Source organism: Ailuropoda melanoleuca, chromosome 1, assembly GCF_002007445.2.
Source record: "Ailuropoda melanoleuca isolate Jingjing chromosome 1, ASM200744v2, whole genome shotgun sequence".
Lineage (NCBI taxonomy): Eukaryota > Metazoa > Chordata > Mammalia > Carnivora > Ursidae > Ailuropoda > Ailuropoda melanoleuca.
Window position 1 is genome coordinate 147,410,787 of NC_048218.1, and position 18,643 is coordinate 147,429,429.

The 18,643-nt window shown below is 42.5% G+C and overlaps 1 long non-coding RNA gene across 2 annotated transcripts; it reads left to right on the plus strand.

Annotated features, from left to right (window-relative positions):
* The first annotated feature begins 16 nt into the window (after positions 1-16).
* On the plus strand, positions 17-14,495 carry LOC117803750. 2 transcript variants are annotated; one of them, XR_004627799.1, is made up of 4 exons: positions 17-133; positions 723-1,175; positions 11,211-11,383; positions 12,512-14,495. It is a non-coding gene; the product is annotated as an uncharacterized LOC117803750 (long non-coding RNA). The 2 variants fall into 2 exon arrangements; XR_004627798.1 differs by lacking the exon at positions 17-133 and having other exon boundaries at positions 459-1,175.
* Positions 14,496-18,643: the final 4,148 nt, after the last annotated feature.

Below are 18,643 nucleotides of genomic sequence, written 5' to 3' on the forward strand. Positions count from 1 at the left end.
ATTTTTGTTTTTTCAGGTTTGCTACTCTAGAGAGGACTGTAAAACAGAGATGATGTTCTATTTATCATTTCACATCTGGCTTTTTTGATGTAATGTCTTAACACAAACTTTCCAACTTGAATATAAACTGTTGGTAAGCATTCTGTGGCTGATATTGAACTTTTTGTATCTCAAGTCTGCACTATCTTCTTTTTTTTTTTGTTAAGATTTTATTTATTTATTTATTTAAGAGAGAGAGCGTGAGCACGCGCGCGCGCGCGCGAGAGAGAGAGAGAGAGAGAGAGAGAGTGAGCACAAGCCAGGGAAGTGGCAGAGGGAGAGAGAGAAGCAGATTCCCCTCCCGAGCAGGGAGCCCGATGTGGGGCTCAATCCCAGGACCCCAGGATCATGACCTGAGCTGAAGGCAGACACTTAACCCACTGCAGCACCCAGGCGCCCCTGCACTCTCTCCTTTACCCCCTGGCCCCTTCCCAAGGAGAAAGGGCTGATGAAAATAAAAAGTTCAGGGCGATGTTTATCTCCCAGTATTTCCTGCTCAACCTGAAATTCAAGCACGGGGAAATCTCCTTAGTCTCTCAGATTCTCTGGTTCCTCATTTATTAAGCCCATCTCTTGATGTAGTTCTGAAGATTAAGTGAGATCATCTGCGGCACGTTCCTATACTTTCCTGAAGATGGCCAGCACCCGACTCGGGCACGTTTCCATTCCTTCTCTGTAACCAGGTCAGTCCCCGGGGAGGCAGAGATCAATATATGCACAAGAGATCTCGGCAGGCAGCAAAATGGAGTCTCTCATGTCAAGCAGGAGCCGTGTCAAGCAGTGACACGAGCAGTTCGGGTACTGCAGCTAGGACATATCTCCAGGTCCAGCATCAGCTGACACCCCAGAACTGATAATAAGCAGAAGCAGAGGAAGTCTGTGGGTTGTTTGTTTTTTAAATCCCTTTAAAAGGGAGGATTTGGGCAGCAAGCTGTCAGACTCCTCAGACGTCGTGATCTCTCTATGTCTGACCACTTAAAAAAGGCGATTGCGCTGAAGACTCTGCCCAGTGGATCTCGGAACAGAACCGGGACCCTTCCCTGCTGGAACATCAGCAGCTGTGAGTGCCGACAGCGGACCCGGACTAGACGGAGGCCTCGTCCCCGCTGCGCGCCCACCGACCGACTTCACCTTTGGTTCGTTGACTTCCTGCACCCTCCTGTTATCTTGTTTGTTGTGTGGCTTGTCTTCTGTCCTGCTCTGTGTGCCGTGTAGGAGGCCAAATTTAATCCCATGGGGAAATGTCACTGAGTTTGCGATCCTGAACCTGCTTTAACACTGTGATTTAACTTGGCTTTATGACTGAATACAGCTGACATGGGTGCTCCCTCCTAGCATACTCATGACACCCTCCAGGACCTCCCATGTCACCTTCTCGCCTGTCGGGTCCAAACCTGGCTCAGAGCCCCCTGGCGTAGCAGAGGGACAGAACCAGAGCCACTGCCCTGACTTCTGAACTGGACTTCTCCTCTTCCCTGGCATTTAAATTTAAATGAAAATGAATTTATCAGTCATTCAGATATTCACCGTTGAGAGCTTTATAAGGAAATTCTTAATAAGCAACTATTCTATTATCTCTAGGATGATGAGTTGTTTTGCACTTAGACAACATTTTTTTTGTTGGGGGTGGCAGAAATTGGGGAACTAGTGCGGTAGAGCATCATATAATCCCAGAATAAATTGCTTCTGCCTCTCTCTCTCTCCCACACTCCCTCTCTCCCCTTCTCTCTCTCCTTCTTTCTTTCTTGGGCTCTGCTAATTGTATTTCCACTAGTGGTAAGAAATTATGCAGTGGTCTGTTCTGTGCCAGCTGAGGGAGAAACTGGGTCAGGGGAATCCCAGGTTGAAAGTGAAAAGGGCAATTCCTGACCCAGTCATTCTGGCCTATTCCAGGCCCTGTGCCAGCTTCCTGTTTATGCATTTGCGAGATTGATGGACCAGGCAAACAGCCCCCCGCGTATCCTAGCCTAGCTGCACGTCCTCCCCGGAAATGGCCAGAAATCTGGGAAAGAAATAGAAAGGCAGCTATGGTGCCACTATTGTGCCTCCTGGGCCAGCCTGGGTCACCTTGAAAGACAGACGACTTGTTCCTGGTAGACTGTGGGTAACTAGTCCTCTTCCAGAGAAGTGCCCCAGGAAAGCCTTTCCTGCTGATTGGGGCCAGGCTCCCCTCGGGAATCCGAAAGAAGGCCGTGCTGGGGGGCATGACAGTGTGTTGGAGCCTTCACATCTCTCAGGCTTGTTTTCTCACCACTAAAAAGAAGATTCTCCTTGGACTCTTTTACCTTAGCTCTTGTAGTTTCATGGAACAACTGTTAAAGCAGCTATGCGAAGAAGAGGGGGCTAATATACAGCCAGAGGGGGTCTGGAGGTACAAGTCAGGAGTGCAGGGCAGCTTCAGGACCCCCCGGAGCCTCCTGGGAGCGCCCCTTCCCTTTCTGTGGCCACTCCAGGCTCCTCTCTCTCCTTCTAGCTGCCTTGGCTTCCACCCAGATGACTCCTGCTTGCACACTTTCGGCTGTCTTGGCCTGGATTCCAGCTCATCACATCGTTTTACTGTGAACTCCATTACCTGCTGCTTAGTTCTATGCGTCTCTTCATTCGTAGGCCAAGACAAGCACTTCAATGGACCCAGGGTTTGGGGGTTGAATTGTGTCGCCCCCTCAAAGGATATACTCAGATCCTAGCCCTGGTACCTGTGAATGTGACCTTATCTGGAAATAGGATCTTTGCAGATGTAATCAAGTTAAGAGGAGATCATACTAATTAGAGTGGGCCCTAAATCTAATATGAGTGGTGTCCTTAAAAGAAGAGGTCATATTTGGACACAGGAGAAAAGATACACCATGGGAGAGCACCATGTGCTAACAGAGGACAGAACTTCCCTAGAGCCTTTGAAGCTTGATTTCAGGCAGCCAGTCTCAGAACAGTAAAGGAATACATTTCTGTTATTTTAAGCCACTCAATTTGTGGTAAGTTGTTAACGCAGCCCTAGGAAGCTAATACATTTGGCCTATTTTTTGATGCCAGGCCAACCTTAGGATGTGGCCATCTGAGATGGGATATTCACCCGTCACCGGTGGCCCAGAGAGTCAGGGTGATGTCATCCAATTGTGGTCCCATGGGCAGCAAGTCTGTAGACAGAGCAGTATCCTGGAGAAGGAGGCATGAGCGTGGAGAGGGGTTTGCTGGTATGAAATCTCTAGGACCAACTAGGTGGCTTTGAAATGAGCTTGCCTTTCTAGAGACATACACTGCCCAGGATTGCATGCCGTCTCTGGCTGTAGTCCAGCCCAAGGAATATTTCTGTCCTTGTCTTTGTTTGCCAAAGCAGTATTTTTCGTATAAATTATATTCCCATCTGCAACTCCCAAAGGGTAGTTTCTTCCCACAGAAGGCATATCAATGACTGTCCAGACCTACTCTTGGTCCCAGGTGAGCCCAGTGGCGGTGCCACCTACACTGGCCAGCACTGAGGCAGAACAGTTCGAGGCCAACCTTGAAGGCACGTTTAGCTGGCACAGCCAGAGGTAGTTACTGTCTTACAGAGAACCAAGGATCTGACCTTGATAATTGAAGAGTGCCAACAGTCATGTCAAGTGAGATAAAGAAAAGCAAGAAGCATTGTCCATGGCCTAAGGGCTTGAAAGCTTGATGGACCCAGGTGACAAGAATGAGGAAGAAAGCAATTTAAAACCAAGACCATGAATGATGAGCGGATCCAGGATTTTCTCTTTCCTGCCTAAACAGTGTGTTCATCCAGGGTGGATGTGGTATCTTAGCACAGAGTGAACAGCCTAAGACTCTCTATTCCTAAAAAATACTTTTTCTGTGAAATTAACTTTTATTTTAATGAATAAGCCATTTTGACATATTAGGACTCTGTATTTATGATGATAGCCTTTAATATTTGTTCAAAAAACCGATTCTTGATTTAGGAACAATATCAGAGACTGTAAGTTACTGACGGGATTGACTAGAGCTTAGCTCTGCCACTTATCTAGATAGAATCTGCTATATATAACTTGTTTCCATGAATGTGAAAGTTATACCTATTCACTGTAGAGATTCACAATAGAAACTTGTTTTAAAACATGTTTAGGGTCTGATGCCAGAAGTGATTCAGAAGTGGTTCTTCCAATCAGATCTCTGCTTAGGGTCTGTCCCTGTTAGTGCTTCTCTCTTTCCACTCCCTGAAACTCTAGCTTTGCTCAAACCTCAGTATTGTTCCCCCACCCACCCAGAAAGCACTGTTTTTACTCATCCTAGTTCCTCTATTAAGACAACTCTTAGCAAAATTTGTCAACTTATAGGAATATCTTACATTGCCTTTGCATACCTCTTATGAAGAACCTTGGGAAAGATCCCCATATGGAGTTGGAGACGCTTTGATCCCACAGCCATGATTCCTGTTCTCTGGGAAGTAGATGGCATTAACAGACTCTGATTATTGTCTCTGGTTCTTAGGCAAAGTACAAGATCAGTGTACCACCTCTTAGACGTGACTGCATTTCTGCAAAAGAGAGGTGCCATGGTGCAAATCGACTTACTATCGAAAGTCCCTCTTTATTTAGGAATAGTCGTTGCTTACTTTTAATGTTGTCACTTTAAAAATAGAGGAAAAACTGTCATACAATGCATCATATAAGGCAAGAGATTTCTATTATCATGGCCTTGGTGAAGGTAATAAGAAGGTTATAGCATTTTTACTCCGACCTTTTCCTCTAGTCATTTGTTTACCCCCACAGAGGCATGCTGTGGCTGGGGGACAACTGGAGCCCTTGGGGTTGTGAAAAATCTGTTGGCCTTGAGCTACTTGTATGAGCCCATGTGTAGGCTCCTGCCTATCAGTGTTCTGTGATTTGGCCTCCAGGCTCCAAACCTGAGGGTGGGTGGTGGTGGCAGGTAGTCTTTTCCCGTGTGCGTTCTCCCAGTGAACCCAGGGTAGTCATCCTATCCCCTCTACGGGGTTTCACACCCTGTGCCAGTCAGCTCTAGGGATGGCTACAACTGTCTCCTCTGAGGGCTTCTGAGATTATTGCCCCACTTTCCCAATGAGTCCTTCTGATCAAGGTCCTTTCTGGTCTTCCATTAATGTGGTGACACCATACTCTTTTGGGTTGATCAGGTAAGTAAGGACATTCTTTGTGTGAATGGGACTCCCCTTCCAGCTTTGCCCATAGGTCATTCTCTTATCCTCCTTGTTGGTGGTAGTGTATGGAAAGAAATGGTGAAGTCAACGCTGAAAAAGATCATATTCTAGAAATGTAGTGATGATAGCCTAAAAAAGTTCAAGAGAAGACATGGTTGGACGACATGTTCTACATTTATGCTATAAAATTCCAAATGATAACTTTAACACCACCAGAAAATGAGTTATCAGTCCCATTTTCCCTCGTACTCTGCCTGAGACTTGCATTTGTGGTCGTCATCAACAAAGCATGGTAACAACCTTTGAGAGAGCATTGGAAGACAGTGTCATGGGCAGCATGATGGATGATGCTGCAGCATGAGTAATGATGCAAACATCATTAAATCATTGGTATCAGGGAACTTCACAGGCCAAAACAGCTATATTGTTTCAATATTGAGAGGTTCTTAGGAGCCATAGCATTGTAAGAAATTGGCCAGGAATGGTGCATTTGACAGTAAAGAGCACAAAGGAATGGTTCCTGGATCTAAACAAGGAGAGATATTACAAAGAATCTTCACGTGCACTGATTGGATAACAAACAAATGGATAAATACTTCTTTACCATTATTCTAAATCTTCATTAATAGATTAACAATGATGCCTTAATGGATCCATAGAATTTTGTAAGACATTTCTCAGTCAAATTGCTTATGTAGACAGAGACCTTGCAACAAATGTTTGCCCAAGGCCTCCCACACCCTACCTTTACCTTATCTTCATTCATCGTTCTTGGAAGAAAGACATGACACAGTTTCTTTGTAAGAATAATTCTTTGGTCTATGACCTTGATCTCATAACATCCTGTTAGTCATTCTTCATCTTTTTTGTATGCTGTCTTTCCCTCTCCATTGCTTCTTTTCCTCTACTATTTATGCAATTGAGTTCTCCTTTTCTAGTGTAATCCTCTCTGACTTTTCTATCCCAGTGAGCCACCATACCAATGTACTTTCTTTTCATCATCACCCTTATTGAAAGGATAATTCAGAGCCTCTCCACCCACCTGCATTAATTTCTTGTAGTCTGGGTTCTACTCCTGTTATTGTCCCCCTTTTCCCTTTTCCTTCATTAGGCTCTATTCATGTGTTTATGTGTTTTCGATTTATTCATAAGTAAGTCAGTATTGACCCCTCTTATGAACTGCAGATTTGCATTTCCACCTGCCTATGAGACAGCTCTTCCCTGAAGTCTTCATAGTCATTTGAACTGGACAAACTTAAAACCAAATCTACCATTAAGCCCATATCTTACTGTTCCATCTTCTACCCTCACCCAAAATGCTACCGTGGGCTTTCCCGTTTTGGGCTTTTCTGTTTTGATGGTGATTAGAGATACTTTTTTTCTTCTTCCCTTTTCCTGTGTTCCTGAATCCTCCCCCTCTGAAAGGTTGCTAACATTTGTTTTAGCATTCATTCCCTCTGATTTGGGAGAATGCAACTGGTTTCTAACAAGTATTTTCACTCTAGTCTTTTGCTCCATTCTTCACCAAGATAATTGGTCGACATATTGATCATACATTAATAATTGTGTCCTCTTGCTGCATTAGAAATAATTGGGATATAGAAAAAATTTCTATTGAATTCTGAGATATGTCTCAAGGAAGATTCATTGAAAAGGGGGGAAAAAACCTCTGTATTTTCCTCTGTAGTTCAAAATTAACAAGGAGGTTGGAAGTTGAGGGAATTCAGGAAATCCCCAGGAGATTAGGAGAAACAGACAAAGAAATGAAAATAGGAGGGAAAAGATGGGTAAAGTAAGAGATTAATCCAGGAGTCCACAAGCTCTGTCTAAGAAAAGAAAGGAGCCGAGGAAACAGAGGAAGTGACACCTAAATGAGGAGGAGCAAATGGCCCTCGGAGGTGACCTGGCTTTGGGACCACTGCTGGCAACTCTCCAGAGTGGTGTCCGGCTTCACGTGCTGCTTAGGTGGAACACCCCGAAGCCAATTCAGTCACTGGGCAGATGTCAGTTCCTTTTTAGAATGTCTGTAGAACCAGGCAATCAGGTCAGGGTAGTTCAGAGGCATGCAGTCAACCATTAAGTCAGGAACCTCACCATCAGATAGTAAAAGATAATGAAGACAAATCTCAGACTCAAATCCACTAGTAAAGCAATCTCTGACCAAACAGACACAAGTTGTCCTACAACAGCTTGCTGGGATCTGGGAGAGGCCTCTCTTTCTTTACCTTGAAGGGCACTGGCCAGCAAAGTGAATGCAAGTCTGAGCAATGTGACACTGTGACATAGTGGAGGAGGAGGCCTTATATGTGAACCAGACCCGGGGGGGGGGCAGCTGGAACAGCGGGGAACACTAGCACAGACGTCATAGCATCCCTAAGTGTTAGTGAATGTATCTGGTTGTGCTATCATCACAATTGAATTTTAGAGTATCTCCATCACTCTAAAAATTCCCCTCGTGCTCATAAGCAGTCAGTCCCATTCTTACTCCCATCTGCTTTCTATCTATCATGTTGCCGTCTCTAGAAATTTCAGGTAAATGGCATCATGCATAATTTGTGTTTGGCTTTTTTTACTTATCATCATGTTTTTGAGGTTCATCCATGTTGCCACAAGTATAAGCAGTCCGTTTTTTTGTTTCGGGTTTTTTGAGTTTTTTACTGCAGAGCGGTATTCCATGTGTGGATGTACCACCGTTTGTTTATTTATTTGCCGGATGCCAGCACATTTGATTGCTTCCAGTTTGGGGCTATTATGAATAATGTCATTATCCACATTCGTGTACAAGTCTTTGTGTAGACATATGTTTTCATCTCCCTTCAGTCAATACCCAGAAATGGAATTGCAGAGTCAAATGATATGTCTGTGTTTAACTTTTTAAGAAACTGTCAGACTCTCTTCCAAAGTGGCTCTACCAATTTACATTCTAACCAGTTCTAATTTCTCAGCACCCTGACACTTGATATTGAAAGTTTTTTTTACTCTAGCAAATCTAATGGGTGTGAAGTTGTATCTCCTGATTTTAATTGGCATTACCTAATGACTAATGATATTGAGAGTATTCTTGTGTGCTTATTATCCATATGTATATTTTCTTTCATGAAATGTCTTTTCCAATATTTTGCTGGTTTTAAAACTTAGATTGTTATTTTATTATAGAACTAAAAAATTCTTTATACTAGAAGCAAGTCCTTAATCAGACTTATGATTTATAAATAGATCTCCCAGTTTTGACTATCATTTCATTCTCTTAATGGTATCTTATGAAAACTAAGTTTTCTATTTTAATGGAATTCATTTAATCAGTTCTTTTTCTTTTATGGGTCATGTTTTTAATATCTAAGAAATCTAAGAAATCTTTGTGTATCCCAGGATCATGCAGGTTTTGCCTGTTATCTTCCAGGAGTTGGCTAGCTCTGGCTCTTACATTTAGGTCTATAATTCATAGTAAGTTAATTTTTGTGTATAGTGTGTAAGTGGTAAAGGTCTCAGGTTTGGCTCTTCCTTGGTTTGGGTTTGGGTTTTTTGCATATGTATATCCCATCATGCAGCACAGAAAGCTAAGAATATTATCTTTTCAACATGGAGTTGCTTTGGCACCTTTGTCAATTATTAATTTACCATAAATGTGTGGGCTCATTTCTGAACTCTCTATTATGTTCCTTTAATCTACACGCCCATACTTTTGCCAATACCACATTGCCTTGATGACTGTAGCTTTACATTGTTTGAAATTTGTTCCTTTTACAAAAAATATTTTGGCTACTCTAGGTCCTTTGCATTTAAACATATAATTTAGAATCAGCTTGTCAATTATAAAGAGAAAAGAAAAGAAAAGAAAAGAAAAGGAAAGGAAAGAAAGGAAAGGAAAGGAAAGGAAAGGAAAGGAAAGGAAAGGAAAGGAAAGGAAAGGAAAGAAGGAAAGGAAAAGAAAAGAAAAACTTGCTGGGATTTTGATTGGGATTGTGTTGAATGTATAGATCAATTTGAGGAGAACTGCAATCCTCATAATATGGAGTCTTCTATTCCATGAGCATGACCTACTTTCCCATTTATATAGATCTTTTAAAGTTTTTTCAGCAATGTTATGTTGTTTTCAAAAGATAGGTCTTGCATTTCTTTTGTTAAGTTGATTCCTAGGGATTTTATTCTTTCTGATGCCATTATGAATATATTTGTTTTCTTAATTTCATTTTCAGATTGCTGGTTGCTAGTACATAGAAATACAATTGTTTTTTGTACACTAATATTGTAGTCCTATGACATTGCTAAGCTCAATAGATCTAATAGACTTTATGGGTTCTTTGTGGCTTTTTACACAAAAGATTATGTCATCTGCAAATACCTACAATTTACCTCTTTTTTTCCAATCTATATGCTTTTACATTCCAATATATATGCTCTTTACATTATTTTTCTTGCCGCCTGTTGCCTTGTTGCCTTGTTGCCATACATATGGATATGTATAGAGAGAAGACACATAGATAGGACATATATGGATAAAAGACATATAGATATAGTTAGATGATTTATTATGAAGAATTGCTTCACATGATTATAGAGGCTGAAAAGTCCTATGATCTGCTGCTATCTGCAAGCTGGAGAGTGAGGAAAGCCAGGAATGTAATTCCTGAGTCCAAAGGCCTGAGAACCAGAGGAACTGAGGATGTAAATCCCAGTTCAGGGCAGAAGACCTATTCCCAGCTCAAGCAGGTAGGCAGGAAGTGAGTGAATCCTCGCTTCCTCCACTTTTTGTTCTATACAAGCCTTCAACAGATTGGTTGATGCCCACCAATCCTGGGTGAGGGGGTGCACAATATACTTTATTGGGTCCACCAATTCAAATGCCAATCTCCTCTGGAAAGACCCTCACAGACACACCCCAAAATAATGTTTAATTTTGCCATCCTGTGACCCAGTCAAGTTGACATAAAATTAACTGCCACATGTGGTTGGAGTGGATGTCTTTGTCTCCCTAATCTTAGGGGAAAAACGTTCAACCTTTCACATTAAGAAAAATGGCAACCTTTCACATTAACCAAATGTTAGCTGTAGGTTTTTACAGAAACCATTTATCAGATTAGGGAAGTTTTTTTTCTATACCTGGTGTGTTGAAAGTTTTTAAGCATAAATGAGTATTGGAAATTGTCAAGTGTTTTTTCTGCTTCATTGCGATGATCTTGTTTTCTTTCTTTTCTTTTATTTATACAGTGTATTACATTAATTGATTTTTGAGTGTTAAGCCAACTTTGCACTCTGGGATACACCTCACTTATTCATAGTATACAATTCTTTTTTATATTTTCCTTTGTTTTGTTCATATTTTATTAAAGATTTTTTGCAAGTGTGTTTATAAGCCTAGTTTTCTTGTCCTGTGATGACTTTAACCTGGGTTTGGTATTAGGCTAATATTTACCTGATAAAATGAATTGAGAAATGTTCTGTCCTCTATTTTCTAAGAGTTTGTTGGTGTTGGTATTATTTCTTCCTTAAATATTCAATAGAATTCACCAGTATAGCCCAAATGGGCCTAGGCTTTTCTTTGTGGAAACAATTTTTGCTAATTTAACTTTTGGGGTTTTTTTGTTTTGGTCTGGTTTGGTTTGGTTTTTTGCTGGCTATGGGTCTATTCAGATTTTGTCTCTTCTTGTGTCAAATTGGGTAATTTGTATCTTTCTACAGATTTGTCCACCTCATCTAAGAGGTGAGGTGTGGAACAGCTTGAAGAAAGGCAGAGCTGAACTTCTGGAGATAATTTTAGGTTGATGGTGGGGTCTAGCTGTGGGTGGGACACGCTGCATGGCTCTCCTCTTGGTGGAAGATAAAATTGCTGCTTTAACATGGGAGGAAGCTGAGGAGAGAGACAGTCATTAGGAGGCTACTCCTTGTGGAGGACCATATGATCTCACACGGTAGGAACGATAGCCTGCGCACGGTTTTCAGTCTTCCTTTTTGGACAGTAATTCTTTACTGTTGTCCTCCATCTTCAGTAAGTTTTTTGAAACCTTCATCCTGCTTTTAGCTGCACCGTGCAGAGCTAACAAAGGGGCATGAAGGAAAGTGGCAAAGAAGAAGAGAAGAAGAAGCAACAGCAACCCGCAGAAGCAGAACAGCAGAACCTACAAGACGTCCAGCGGTGACCTTGGTACAGGGTACAGCAAAGGTGCCAAGCAACAGTCAGAATCTGTGGACGATGTAAGCATTCCTCAGTGATTTCCAAAAATTCCTTTAGGGAGGGAAACTTGGGAGAAAAGAAAAAAAAAGGAATAGGTTAGAGTTATGTCCCAGTAACAAACAAATCCAAAACTTTTAGTGGCTTAAGACCACAGAATTTATTTTTTTACTCACACCACCTTTTCACTGTGAGTTAGCTGGAGGGCTCTAATTTAAGTCACCCTCCCTCTGGGATCAAGACTGAAAAAAAAAAGAAATTTCTAGAATCTAAGGAATGAAGATTCTATGTCTTTGGGTTATGGGTACCCCCCCAAAAGTGGCCCTATTTAATAACCTCAGGCACATCAAGATGGGGGAAATACTAGTTACACACCATCTTCCCAATAATCACTATCTGCATTTCCCAGGGCACCAGTAGAGTCAGGGTATTAGCTGCTCCTTTCAAATTAAAAGCAATCAGATAAAATCACATCACAGAAATATGTTCTCTTTCCCAAGGTTAATAACTACATTTTTAAAGGACACATTAGCTATCCCAGAGACATTGCTTATTAACAAAGAAATAAATGGTTAGCTAGCAGAATTTCAAACAGCAATGATGGAAGATCATTTTTTCTTGGGTACGAAACTTTTGAACCCCTTAGATCACACAAATAGATGATGCTATAACTTGCCTAATCATAAATAAGTCCTGTCCTGAGCCAAGAATGCCAGCTAGTCAGGCAAGCCAAAGAGAGAATGTAAAAGAAGCATTTAAACTCCATTAGCTGAGCACTTAGACGATCTACTCATGTCTAATTATTTTACTATTAAATTCCTGTGCATCCAACCAAAGAGAAAGCTTCAAAGTAGATACATTAGTGGATTTATTCACAGACCTCAGAAGTAAAGGATTATTTAAAATGAGGACCTTCTTACCATCCTGCTTGGAGCCTTGTTCACACGGAGATTGACATCTAATGCCTCCCTATAGGAAGCCCCAGGCCAGCATACCATACTTGCTGGGTATGTGCTTGAAGCCACATTGTGTGCGGCACCCTACAGGTCAGGGTGATTGAAGCCCTGAGTGAACAGAGCACAAGACCTGGACTTGCTTGGAAATATTTTGGTGAATTGATTGTTACTTTCCTTTTGTCTTACCTTCTCCAGCTCCAGCCCTGTTCCTAACAGGCTCTGTGGTCATTGCCTCCAAAGGGGCAGGAAGAAGCATGGAAAGCAGAGGTCTGTAGAAGTTTGGGGACTTCTTGGGTTTGTCTTCCTAGAAGATTTTATCAGTTGAGAAGATTAGGGCTTGAGGAGCGGGGGCAAGGCCATTGTGGGGAGAGAGACAGAAGCAGGAAAAAGACTCCTATGGCCTGGGAGCAGGATGGAAGTAAAGAGAAGGGCCAGGCTGGAATTTCTTGCCAGGTTAGCTTCATGAGGACTCTGAATGAAAACTATAGTAATATAGTTTTAATACAGAGATGAGATTTCCCATAAACTTTGTGAACTGAGGTTTACGTCAATGTGCAGGTATTTTCTTCTCTTGATACAAATGGAAGGCTTGAGGTTTCAGGAGTACGGTAGGTTTCTTACTACTTTGATAGAGGTAAGGAAAGAAAGCAGGTTAGAATCAGAGAATTGCTTTCAAGGTTACTGACCGGCCAACTAAAAGAACAGTTTCATTTTAGGTTTTTTCTGCCTTTGGAGTAGGGAGTGGCCCAGCTACCCTGACTGGAAGGATGCATGGGAGGAGGGAGGGTCCTCTCCAGAACATTACCTATGCCATTTCCTGACTGCTAATGAGTAGTTAATACATTTTGTTCTTGATTTCAAGCTTTTAAAAACTAAGTTTCAAAATAAAAATTTATTAAAAAGATCCTCACCATAGTAGGTAGGATTTTCTAATGTCCCATCTCACTGAAAGTTCCCTTGGAACGGGAGGAGGGAGCCCGGAGGAAGCCTTATCAGGAAGGGCAGTCGAGGTGGACCTAATATCCCTGAGGAGCAGCCAGGGCACAGGGCTGTAAGAGCACCTGGCTCCTGGGTCCCAAACAGACCAGGATTGGCCAATTGCCACTGACAGAATCCAAAGGCAGAGAGATGAGTGGTGGTGAAATAAGAAAGGAATTTAGTTCAGTGAGGCCCACACTGGAAAGGAGAGGACTAACGTCTCAAAGTTGCCTCCCAAGTGACGAAAATACTTCCAGGTTTATATAAGGAAAATGTGCAACAAAGGTTGGTGGGTCCCTGAAGGTGGGCAGTGAACGTCAAATCCATCACTGCCTTGGAGTCGATTGCACAGGCTCAGGGCAGCCCTTATTGCTTGAGGGGTAGTTTCAGTCCCCACCAGGGGATGTTACACCCGTAGGGTCTCCACCCTGAGCGGAGAGACAAGCTAGAAAGAACCCAACTAAAAAGTCTGAGGTCACCATTGAGGCAGCAGAAGTCCTCGTTCAAGGCCGATGTGACAGGGTGTGTATGAGAAAGAGGTCAGGCCTTCCCTAGACCTCCCAGAGCCGAGACTCTGTAGAGAAAGCCCCTGACTGGGGTCTCCTTAGGAAACAGGCCACCTTCCCCATTTGTGGAAACAAAGCCAATCAACAGTAGAGAAAGAGGTGGCCTCTATCAAGAAGAAGGGACAACATTGTCCTAGGCAGAAACAATCCTGCCTGCCTCCTTCCAGTCACAGAGCGGAAGTCCCCAGGCCGGTGTGTGAGACAGCAGGTCACAGCCTCCTCCATTCCCAGCCTCCACTCAGCCCCTGCCCGAGTGGGAGGCGCAGGTTGAACATGACACTGAAGTTTCATAAATAAAGATTTTAATTGTATAGGAGATTGAAGTTTGTTAAATGAACATGACCAAAATATAAGAACTAGAATGAGATTGTTTTAATGTCAGAAAACTTGTGGAGTTAGGTTGAGATATTGCTAAGTTAGCCTAACTATGAACAGGTACGGTGGCAGACAAGGGAACGGGATGGTGATCAAGACAGTACAGTTCACAGAAGCTTTGGGAAAAAGAAAAATTATATTTTGTTCATACACCAGTGAGTTGAGCTTGCTCATTAAAAATAATTATGTTTATTAACAGTTTAATTTTTTGTCCTTGGTCTATTTTTCTATTGGGCCATTCTCTCTATCTATTAAATAATTAGTATATATCTATTATGTACTAAGGAAATTCATGCTTGGTCATAGTTTGGACACATTTTTTTTTTCCCAGTTTGTGATTTGTGTTATACCTTTTAACAAGTTTTTTTTTTTCCTATAGTATTTTTTTACATAATTAATTTGTCATTATTTACCTTTGTAGATTCTGGGGTTTGTATCTTTCTAAGAAGAGCATTCCCCACTTTAAAATAATAGTAAAAAAAAAAAAAGTCGTTCATGATTTCTTCTAGTACTTTCTTCTCGTGTTTATAAATGTCATCTTGAGAAATGTGAACTAGCTTTAAGAGAGAGCACTTGTTATTGCTTTAACAACAATGAATCTTTTGTGACTTTTTCTTCCACCACTTTTCCACTCATGCTTGGGTATACTTTTCACTGTGATTCAGGTCTTGACTTGCTGTAGTTTATTGACCTCTCTAGAACCATGTCCATCAGGCTACTCGCTCTGCACATGCCACATCAGGCTAATTGCCACGTGAACACTCTGATTCCTACTCTACGTATGTACCCTTCTTACAATTACCCTAAATCTCTGTTCAAGAAGCAGCTTGATCAGAAACACAATGGTATCCTTACCCCTTCTGCTAGAGAGAGTTTGATGTTAGGCACCCAGTCAGTTCCTAAAATTCAAGATCAGCAACAGTCTCAGTGGATTAGAACATAACCCTTTCTTGTGTTTCTTGGGCCTATACTTGCGTTATGCTTTCAGTGCCACTGGATGGATAAAGTAACACCTTTACATTCTACTTTCCAGAATTTCCAGCACCTGCCACTTAGGGATTATATTGTTGAAAGGAAGCAGTGCTCATTGTCAGATGGACAGAATTAGTATTAACGTAAATAGGGCACATTATGTTTTCATCAGAGGATTCCTAGGCTGTTGCCCACTTGATCCGCCTGTCTCTAGGGATTTCTGTGTAGGCTAAAGATTAATATTCTAAAGCCCTAGATAAGTCTCCTTCAGAAAGACTCAAAAGCCATATTATGATTAGTGTCTCCTGAACAGTTTTTTTTTTCTATTATAAATTCACTCATTCATTCCAGGAATCTTCATTGAGTGCCTATGTCTTAGTGAGTTCAGGCTGTTATAACAAATCACCATAACCTGGATGGCTCAAACAACAAACATTTATTTCTCACAGTTCTGGAGGCTGGGAGTCTAAGATGAGAGTGCTAACATGGTTGGGTTCTGGTGAAAGCCTGCTTCCTGGTTCACAGACAGCCATCTTCTTGAATCCTTGCATGGCAGGAAGAGGGTGAGAGACAACTCTGGGGCCCTTTTATAAGGGCACTAATCCCATTCATGGGAGCCCCACCCTCATAATACCAAAGATTCCACCTCCTAACACCATTACATTAGGCATTGTGTCTTCAGCATATGACCTTGGATGGGGGGGGACACAAATATTCAGTTCATTACAACCTACTATGTAACAAGGCACTGGGGATAAAGTAGCGTTGAACAAAACCAAATCCCTGCTTTCACAGAGTATACGTTCTCATGGAGAAGAGAAGAGAAGAGAGAGAAGAGAAGAGAAGAGAAGAGAAGAGAAGAGAAGAGAAGAGAAGAGAAGAGAAGGAAGGAAGGAGGAGGGAGGGAGGGAGAGAGGGAGGGAAAAGGGAGAGAGGAAGAAAGAAAAGAAAGACCAAGTAAGTAAATCAATATATACCATAATGTTAGGTAGCGATAGATGCCATGAAAATAAAATGAGGCAGAGTAAGAGGACGAAGAATGATAAGAATCAGGCTAGCAGGTGGAAGAAACATATCAGGACAGAGACCTGAATCAACCTGGGGAATGAGCAATGTGGAGATCTGAGGGCAGAGCATTCTATAGGGACCAGCAGGTGCAAAGACCTTTTAGCAGGAATATGCTTGCTGTGTGTAAGAAACAGCAATTAGGACAAGTGTGGCTGGAGAAGTAGTAGTGAGGGAAAGAAGAGAGATACAGTTAGAGAAGGTAATGAAGATCCTATAAGCCATTGGCTAGTACTGAGCAAAAGGACATAACCTGATTTACATTTTAGAAGGCTGTTAAAAGGAAAACCACAGGCCCAAAATGGTGTCAATTAGATTAGGCCCCAAGTCAGTAAATCAAGACTTTATCCCAAACCTAACCACAATTTCAGTTTCCAGGAAGGCAACATCTAACCAGTCAACCTGGGAATTTCCTGCTCAGCACTAGGAAGTTTCCTGCTAGGCCCCTTCCATCCCCCTTAGGAGGCCAACCATACCTAAAACAATGGATTCCTTGCTAATCATTTCCTTTTTTCCACTCCCTTTCTACCTTTAAACACCTTTCCCTTTCCTACAGCTTGATGGAGCTCCCCTCCACTTGCTAGGTGAGATGCTACTCGAAACATGAATCAATTAATAAAGCCAATTAGAGCTTTAAAATTTACTCAGTTGAATTTTTTTATTTAACAAGGCTCACTCTGGCTGCAGTGTGAAGAACGGACTACAGAGAAGGCGGAATAGAGGCGAGGTGTGTTAGTCTGGGCTCCTCAGAGAAGCAGAACCAATAGAATTTGTTTATTCAAGTTTACTTATTTATTCCTTTATGTGTTTACTTATTATAAGGAATTGGCTCACACAGTTATGGAAGTTGAGAAGCCCCAATCTACGGTCGCAGGCCAGAGGCCCCAAGTCCAATTCCACGGTCAAGAGAAGACCAATGACATGCTCAGTGGCAGAGAGCTGGAATTCTCCTTTGCTCAGCCTTTTTTGTTCTATTCTGGCCTCCAGGGCATTGGATGAGGCCCACCCACACCTGGGAGGGATATGTGCTATATTCAGTCTGTGATTTAAATGTAAATCTCATCCAGAAACACTATCATAGACACACCCAGAAAAGTGTTTAATGGAATACCTGGGCCCCAAGGCTCAGTCAAGAGGACACATAAAATTAACCATCACACAAGGAGAGTTAAGAGACGATTGCATAGATCTGGCCAGAGGTGATGTGATAGTGTTTTGGACCCAGAGTGTAGCACTGAACTTGGTGAGAGGTGGTCAGATTCCAGATGCACTTTGAAGGTCTGGCATTGGGGCAAAAGGGTGACCCTGAGGTTTCAGCATGCACATGTAAACGGTGTTGTTATTACAGAGGCAGAGAACACTGGGGAAGAAATCAGTTTGGGGAGCTGAATACAAAATTTGGCTTTGGACCTATTAGTATTGAGAGGTCTACTAGCGTCTAAGTGGAGATTTCAGGCCACCAGAAAGAGAGGAGGTCGAGGATAGGGCTAGAGATAAGAATTGGGAAGCCTTCAGCGTATCAAGAGAATATAATCAGGGGCTGGATGAGACCTCCAGGGAGAAGACTAGGTTTCTCCAGCATCAGAGGTCAGGTAGGGAAAAGGACCCAGCCAAGGACACTAAGAAGAAATGGCCACTGTCGGAGGAGGAAACCTGATTTCCTGGAAACCAAAGGAAAAACAGAGGCCTAACAAGGAGAGAGTGATCAAGCGTTTGAAAGACTGCCAAGATATTAAGTAAAAGAGGCCTGGAGGTTTTCCACTGGATTTCGCTCCTTCCTCCACATTTCTTCCCATGTGATAGAATGGGATTGATCCTTTGTGCACCTACAAGCCAACCGTCCCAGTTCCGGGAGACTGCTACTTGTCTCTGAAAGATGGTTTCCTCTGCCTTACTCACAGAACCCCGGTTTCATGCAAGGTCATAACGTGTCTTCCTCCTCTGAAGCTAGAAATAATCATATGGCACAGGACTAGTCGATTAAGGGCAAACAACAGGCATGCAATGGAAATTTTTGGAGAGTCCTTCAAGGTGGACTAACCCAGCTGGCATTGTTTCGGGCTTTCTTGTCCTTCAGTGCTCACAGTTCTTGGTCGTGCTGCTGGGAAGAATGGAGAGGCAGACGGGGCAGAGTGGTGGGCAGTAAAGCTGAGCTTACTGGAGTGATAGTACAAAGCTCCCAAATAGGGAGGGGACCCGAGAGGGCTGCTGTTGGAGTTTTGAAGTCTAGGGGTTTTTATGGGCTTGTTGGAGGGCTGTTTTAATCTGATTAACCCTCCCTGCACCTGTCACCCAGTCAGGTTTTTGTCCACTCGCTCATCTACCTGTCAGGTAGTTGTTCACATGGGAAAGGGTGGGCGGCTCCTTCCAG